The sequence below is a fragment of the Schistocerca americana genome, chromosome 3, assembly GCF_021461395.2.
Source record: "Schistocerca americana isolate TAMUIC-IGC-003095 chromosome 3, iqSchAmer2.1, whole genome shotgun sequence".
Classification (NCBI taxonomy): Eukaryota; Metazoa; Arthropoda; class Insecta; order Orthoptera; family Acrididae; genus Schistocerca; species Schistocerca americana.
Genome location: NC_060121.1, coordinates 867,632,161 through 867,638,444, shown reverse-complemented (window position 1 = coordinate 867,638,444; position 6,284 = coordinate 867,632,161). Strand labels below are relative to the sequence as shown.

General features: G+C 41.7%; 1 non-coding gene across 1 annotated transcript; it reads left to right on the top strand.

Annotated features, from left to right (window-relative positions):
* Positions 1-2,173: 2,173 nt before the first annotated feature.
* LOC124608400 lies at positions 2,174-2,369 on the top strand. Its single transcript, XR_006979050.1, has one exon. It is a non-coding gene; the product is annotated as a U2 spliceosomal RNA (small nuclear RNA).
* The last annotated feature ends 3,915 nt before the right edge of the window (positions 2,370-6,284 follow it).

Sequence of the window (6,284 nt, the reverse complement as noted above, 5' to 3'; positions counted from 1 at the left end):
ACCTGACGATGGAACCCCAGGGTACGAAATGCATCGTGTAGTTAATAAAACACGAAAAGGTTGTGACTGAAGGCGTTGTTTAATTCATACCTCCAATGTTTTGAATACAGTCACGTTTTAAGCTGCAAAATATGGATAAAATTAAAGTAATGTATTCCTCCTCTAAGAGATTGTCTATAAAACTGAGCCTGTAAGTAATGAACTTCTAGTATGTATTAAGGACGCTTCTACTGGGGACGGTGAACAGGCACTGTCTCCGAGTGGGGAGATGGCAGTAATCACTAATCGTGTAGATGACTAACATAAAGAAAAAGAGAAATTAAAGTATAAGTATCTGTAAATTGTAAACTATTAAGCTCGTTAATAGCTAATAATAGCGGAAAGTGTTCATACTGCAGTGAGGATCACGGAATAGAAAACGCAGCACTGCTAGGACGAGTGGAACGGGCAGAGGTGCGTTTCCAGGAAGTGTGTAAACAGGTCTGGGACATATTAGTAACTAGGAACCCTTAGACTGATAGTAATATTAATGTAGAGAAGAGTGGCAATAAAGTCGTTTTTGATTGTTTGAATAGTACTACAGAATCAGCAAAATCTGTAACATGCGAAAATTGGTTTGCAGGATTTGCGCCAACATAAGAGGGGTAAACTGTATTTGCCAAACGAATGGTAAGAAGAATTTAGTTTATCTAACAGTACCCGCATGGCTAACCGGTTTCCGAGTTACAAACCAGAAGGAGAACCACACCCAGTAAATCTTTTTAGGATTTTTGAGGGAACTTTGCCGTATAAGTGGGACGATAGCAAGAAAATATGGATTGCGATCGATGTCTAAAGCCTGATGCGGCCAGTTGCACGGTACCTCATAAACATGATTTTAAGAATTGGTCAGATTTTTTACAACAGTTTAAAAACAAATACTGGTCAGAAGGCGAGCAGCAGAAGTTGGCATTCGAGTTACTGAATCCAGGCCCTTACGATAGATGCTGTAGCGGGTATACAAAAAACTCTGCGAGTGGTATTCAAATAGGCGAAAGTTAGGGGATGAATCAGTTACGAGATTCGCCTAATTAGGTTGCTCATCAGAAGCATGCCTACATACGTAAGGGAGAAGATGATTGTTAAAGAGTGGTCTAAATCCAGTTTCATCTTAAGCTCTGTGGAACAGTTAGATAATTTGAACAAGACTACGGTAGTAGAACGCTATAGTCCGAATAAAGATGGAATCAATGGAGATACAAATTTTGATCACAAGAAGGCTCATAAGAATAGCCGATATTGCCAAGTAATAAGGCAGAACATGAAAGTTCTTGTTGAGAACGGTGTAGGGTCGGATTCAGAGTTGCGCAGATTGCTAGGGTATTCGCTAGTAATGGAAAGTGGACGTACGCCAGTACGTTAAATCTTTAGCGCTATGCACTTCCGATACAAAACAAATGCTATACACTATATTTTTTTATTTACATTACTTTCATTGCAGTATGTCTAGTAAACGAACTTTAAAGGAGATAAATGGAAGAAACGAATAATTTTTACAGCCACTGTATCAAACTTTCCTGTGCTGTACGTAGTAGGCTACTATGAGTATATTATAGCTGTAAACAAAGGCATTTAAGGAATGATTTCGCCATATTGTCTTGTGCTTTTGATTCGGTGAGTGTGTACCCCACTACTCCACTACTGGCCATTCAAAAGTCCCGCCCGCAGTTTGGCAGAAAAATGGCCGCCGTATCGTCCGGTTGGCCACTCTCTCCCTATACAGGGTCTCTAGACTTGTCCCCGAGGCCGTAGGGACGAGCCGACAGGTCGGAGCATTCTTTGTATCTAACCGCTTGTCATAGGGTAAGCCGTGGCTTTCATTGACAGAAGCCTTGTGCCTACTCGTGCCGCCGGCAGCAGTGCACTCTAATACAAACATGTCCGGCTTCGATGTATACATCTAATTGAAACTAATTGAAATTCCACACCGACATAGACTCTCCCCAGTTTAAAAGTCCCATTTTACCTAATTCGAGAGACAGGAATGTTACTGACCATACACCTAGAATTTCTCACGCAAAATGTAAATTTATCCCTTTCACACGAGTTGTTTTTGAAGACAGACGAAATCGGGGCATGCACGCTTTTTCACGTCGCTGAATTATCATTACTTATTTTGAAAATCCTAGTCTATATTTCTTCTAAGTATTCTCTCATCAGGTAAAAAGTTCTGTTCTAATCAGCTTAATATCTGTTACATCCTGCATCACGGGACTAGAATATTAAATTCATTTTTGGCTCATGACGGAATACTGAGAGCATGCTCTACCTCCGTCACAGCATGCCTCCTCACTTTCGAACTCTCTTAAAGTAGCCAAATGCTTCATCACATACAATGCCTCTTAAGGTAACAGCAGAGAAAAGTTGTAAATATCAGGTTTATACTACGTATCACTTTATATTTTCGGTAATAATGCTGATTTTATTACGATGGTCAACTCTCCCTGTGTAGGTGGAAGACTGAAATTTCGTTACATGATATCACTGCAACAAAAAAAAAAAAAAAAACCGCATGATTGCCTTTCCTACCCGTAAATCATATTTGTGGTACTCTAGTCCTCGCTTCCACCCATCCAGCGGCACGTCATTGATATCAAATTGATTGGCTAGCTAATTACATTGATCGTGAGAATGATTTTGCATGGGGAATAATTACACTCACCACGTAGCTGAACGGCCATCCCTGTGGGGAAGACTATGTTCTTTTCGAGGAACACTATTCACAAACTTTAGAGAACCGACATGTGATGCTGACTGTAGGACTCTGCCTCCAGCAACATACATTACGCGTAAGGACTACGAAGATAAGATAAATTACCACTCATGAGGAGGCATATAGGAAGTCTGTTTCCGTCTCTCTACTTGCGATTCGAATAGAAAAGGATGACTAGTAGTGGTACATGGTACTCTCCGCCACACACCGAACGATGGCTTGGAAAGTAAGCATAGAGATTTAAACTTAAATTTTGTCTACCTATTAAGATGTCACTCCATCCATTTATAGACACAAAGAACGCATGGAAGAATGCTGCCTCTTATTTATCCAGAAAACAAAAGATGGAACTTCTGCTGCTTACTGTCTCTGGCCAAAAATATTTCTCTTAGCTCATAATTTTCTCATTGCAGTCACTTTGTGAGACGTACGTGAGAAGCTGTAATATGTTTGCCCACAACACTCAGAAGAAGCGGTATGGAGCTCACCCTTCAACTCCCCTTTCGGCAATTGTTCACCTGCTGTATTGTCACGAATCGTCGAGTCTTCGATACATAGCGTCTTGAATCCACATGATTTCCACGAGTAAGATATGTCCTGTACCAAATCACAGATCCCTTCTAATTATCTTGAAATCCCATCACGTTCCAATAGCGGTATTCCATTAGTTAGAAGACTGTGTGGCCCTCCACCTATCACTGAGTAGGTAGAGAGGTATCACAAGGAGAGAAACCGCATACTAAAGTAACGGAAGAAATTCACAGCCACTCAGAGTATACATGGACTGTACAAAGAAATTCAGAAGCGTGACACCTATAATTCATCGCTATCGAATAAATGTCTGTAAATATCACCCTGCACATGTCCTTATCTCCCTTATAATCTTCCTACAGTTACTGTGTTACAAATACGACAGTGCAAAGGTGCAGAGACTTGACTGTCATCACAGTCTCTCTCTCTCGCTCCCTTCCTCCCTCTCTCTCCCCCCCCCCCCCCTCTCTCTCTCTCTTTCTCTCTCTCTGTTTCTCTCTTTCCCTCTCTCTCCTCGTTATTTTTATAAGGTACAACGGAGTAAAATTACGAACTATAAAAACTTCGTTAACGTGACTTGGTAGAGAACTAGATAAGATATTTCTGAATTTCTCTCACCCGATATATCGAAAACAAATACCACCTGCTTGATGACATCGAGTAAACATGCTGATCCTATAAATATACACGTACTAGTCCATTCGAGTAGGTGGCCAGTGATCGAAGTCGCTTGCACAGACCTGTGTAAATTTTTGTCACCTGTACTGTAGGATGACCATATCCTACAGACTATCAATCACAGTAGAGGGTTTGTGTGTAGTTATTCTGGAAGCAATCTCATACATTGTTTTTCTGATGCAACTCACCCAATCAGTGCATGACAATGGCTTTATACAGCGTCACACGTTTTGTCTTTTTGCCCTGATTTTAATGTTTCTGTCAAGTGCCAAGCTGGCAATAAAACGCTTAGATCCACCATCTCACACAGAAAGCTGGACATTGCATGGTGTCCTCTACTTTTAAACTCATGTTCCACAGTAACGGGGTAGCAGATGACTCAGCGTTCGGTTTTGAAGAGACCAAGAGCATTTAATCCTCTTATTGGCAGGGCATACCGCACCCAGGTATATCGGTATATCATCACTGTTTCGGTGTCCTAGGTGATGGTCATCATGAGCACCAAATCTTTAAAAACTGCGTACTTTATTTTTATGACTTACAATTCATAACCATATGTGGAACAAGGGGCATTCTGCAGGATTTAAACCCATAGAGTATGGACTATCAGCAGTCAATCTCACCAGTGGAGGAATAGAACGATTTTCGTACACCCAGGTGCGTATGTAAGTACCCTGATTCATCCACAGTTTTGGGTATTCTCTATCAATTTCGTAATTTTAACGGGTTTTCTGCAATACCAACGCATTTTACGCAATTACTCATGGTCCAAACCATCACTCCCGACAAGCTGCCACGTCAGCAAAACGGCTTATCGCATCTATCTCGTGATGCTCTCAGCCAATGACTCTGGTTCTCAATTTCTGTATCATTGAGGATCATATACCTGTAGACACATTACGAACCTTGTTACTCTACCTACATCACATGATGGGAATACTGTTTCTTAGAGCAGGAAATAGCCATCAGCAGAGAGGAAGTTCATTATCTGAAACTCTTTATAAATTCGGTAAGATTTTATTACAATTTGCCATCTCCTCCTATGTGGATCGGAGTCACAAAGTATACTCACATTCGTAGCATAATGTCGGAGACTGAAAAATATCTCTCCAACACCTCTGATGATTACCACCACAACAAACGAATCACATCCATAGCAGTAAGTAAATAAATTGGCAACAGCTGAGCTGAGATGGCAGTGTTTAATTAAAGCCACTATGTCAGTCCGAAAAATATCTTCTATATATGAAATAGCTTCGTTTAGAGGCACCATGGTAAAGAGTGACACTACATAGAAGCTCATAAGAATATCACTTGGGCTGACGTAAATCTCCCTCAGTTTGCCGGCCGGAGTGGCCGTGCGGTTCTAGGCGCTACAGTCTGGAACCGAGCGACCGCTTCGGTCGCAGGTTCGAATCCTGCCTCGGGCTGGATGTGTGTGATGTCCTTAGGTTAGTTAGGTTTAATTAGTTCTAAGTTCTAGGCGACTGATGACCTCAGAAGTTAAGTCGCATAGTGCCCAGAGCCATTTTTTGTCCCTCAGTTTTTCAACAAAATGCGTCGAGTTTTTAATGTAACTGTGCGTTCTGCCGATGTATGGTTGCAGCAATCAGGCGAGATATCGTGCCACCTCTTGTGTTGGAGATCCTATAGCACTGACAATCGGTCTCATCGGGGCCTGTGGTTTATGTACCTTTGGGAGTCCATATAGTCTGGGTGGGTAAGCTTCCGTTTTGCGGAGTTGTTTTTTATCTTCCAAAGAAAGAGAAGATTGTTTTAGCAATTGATTGATATTTCTCAAAATTTTGCTTGTAGGATCCTCCTGAAGCTTTTTATACGTAGTGGGATCCAAAACGTCACTAATCTTCTCGTGATAATCTACGGTGTTGAGCAAAACCGCAGCCGTAGGAACTGCAAAAGACATCCGACACCCCCTAGCAACATCTGGGGTATACAAAATTCAATGTAGTTGTGGACAAGCATATATTGCCACAACGAAAAGAAGTGTAAACACCAGCTTAGGACACATCCAAAAATCGGCGTCGGCTGAGCATGTTTTTGGAGATGGGTCCCCCGAAATTAAATTTAATGAGACGAGCGTTCTAGCACGAACATCCCATTATCATGCGCGTATGTATAGAGAAGCAATAGAGATTCACAAACACCTAGAGCCTCAGTGTCAGTAGCCGGACGAACTCAGACGATGTGTCCCGCAGATGGAGACGAAACGTTAGGTGGAAATTTTATACATCGACCACGGCCTCTCAGCCCAGAAGTTTCAACTTGAAGACAACACCGGCCTTCACTCACTTCTCAACCCGAA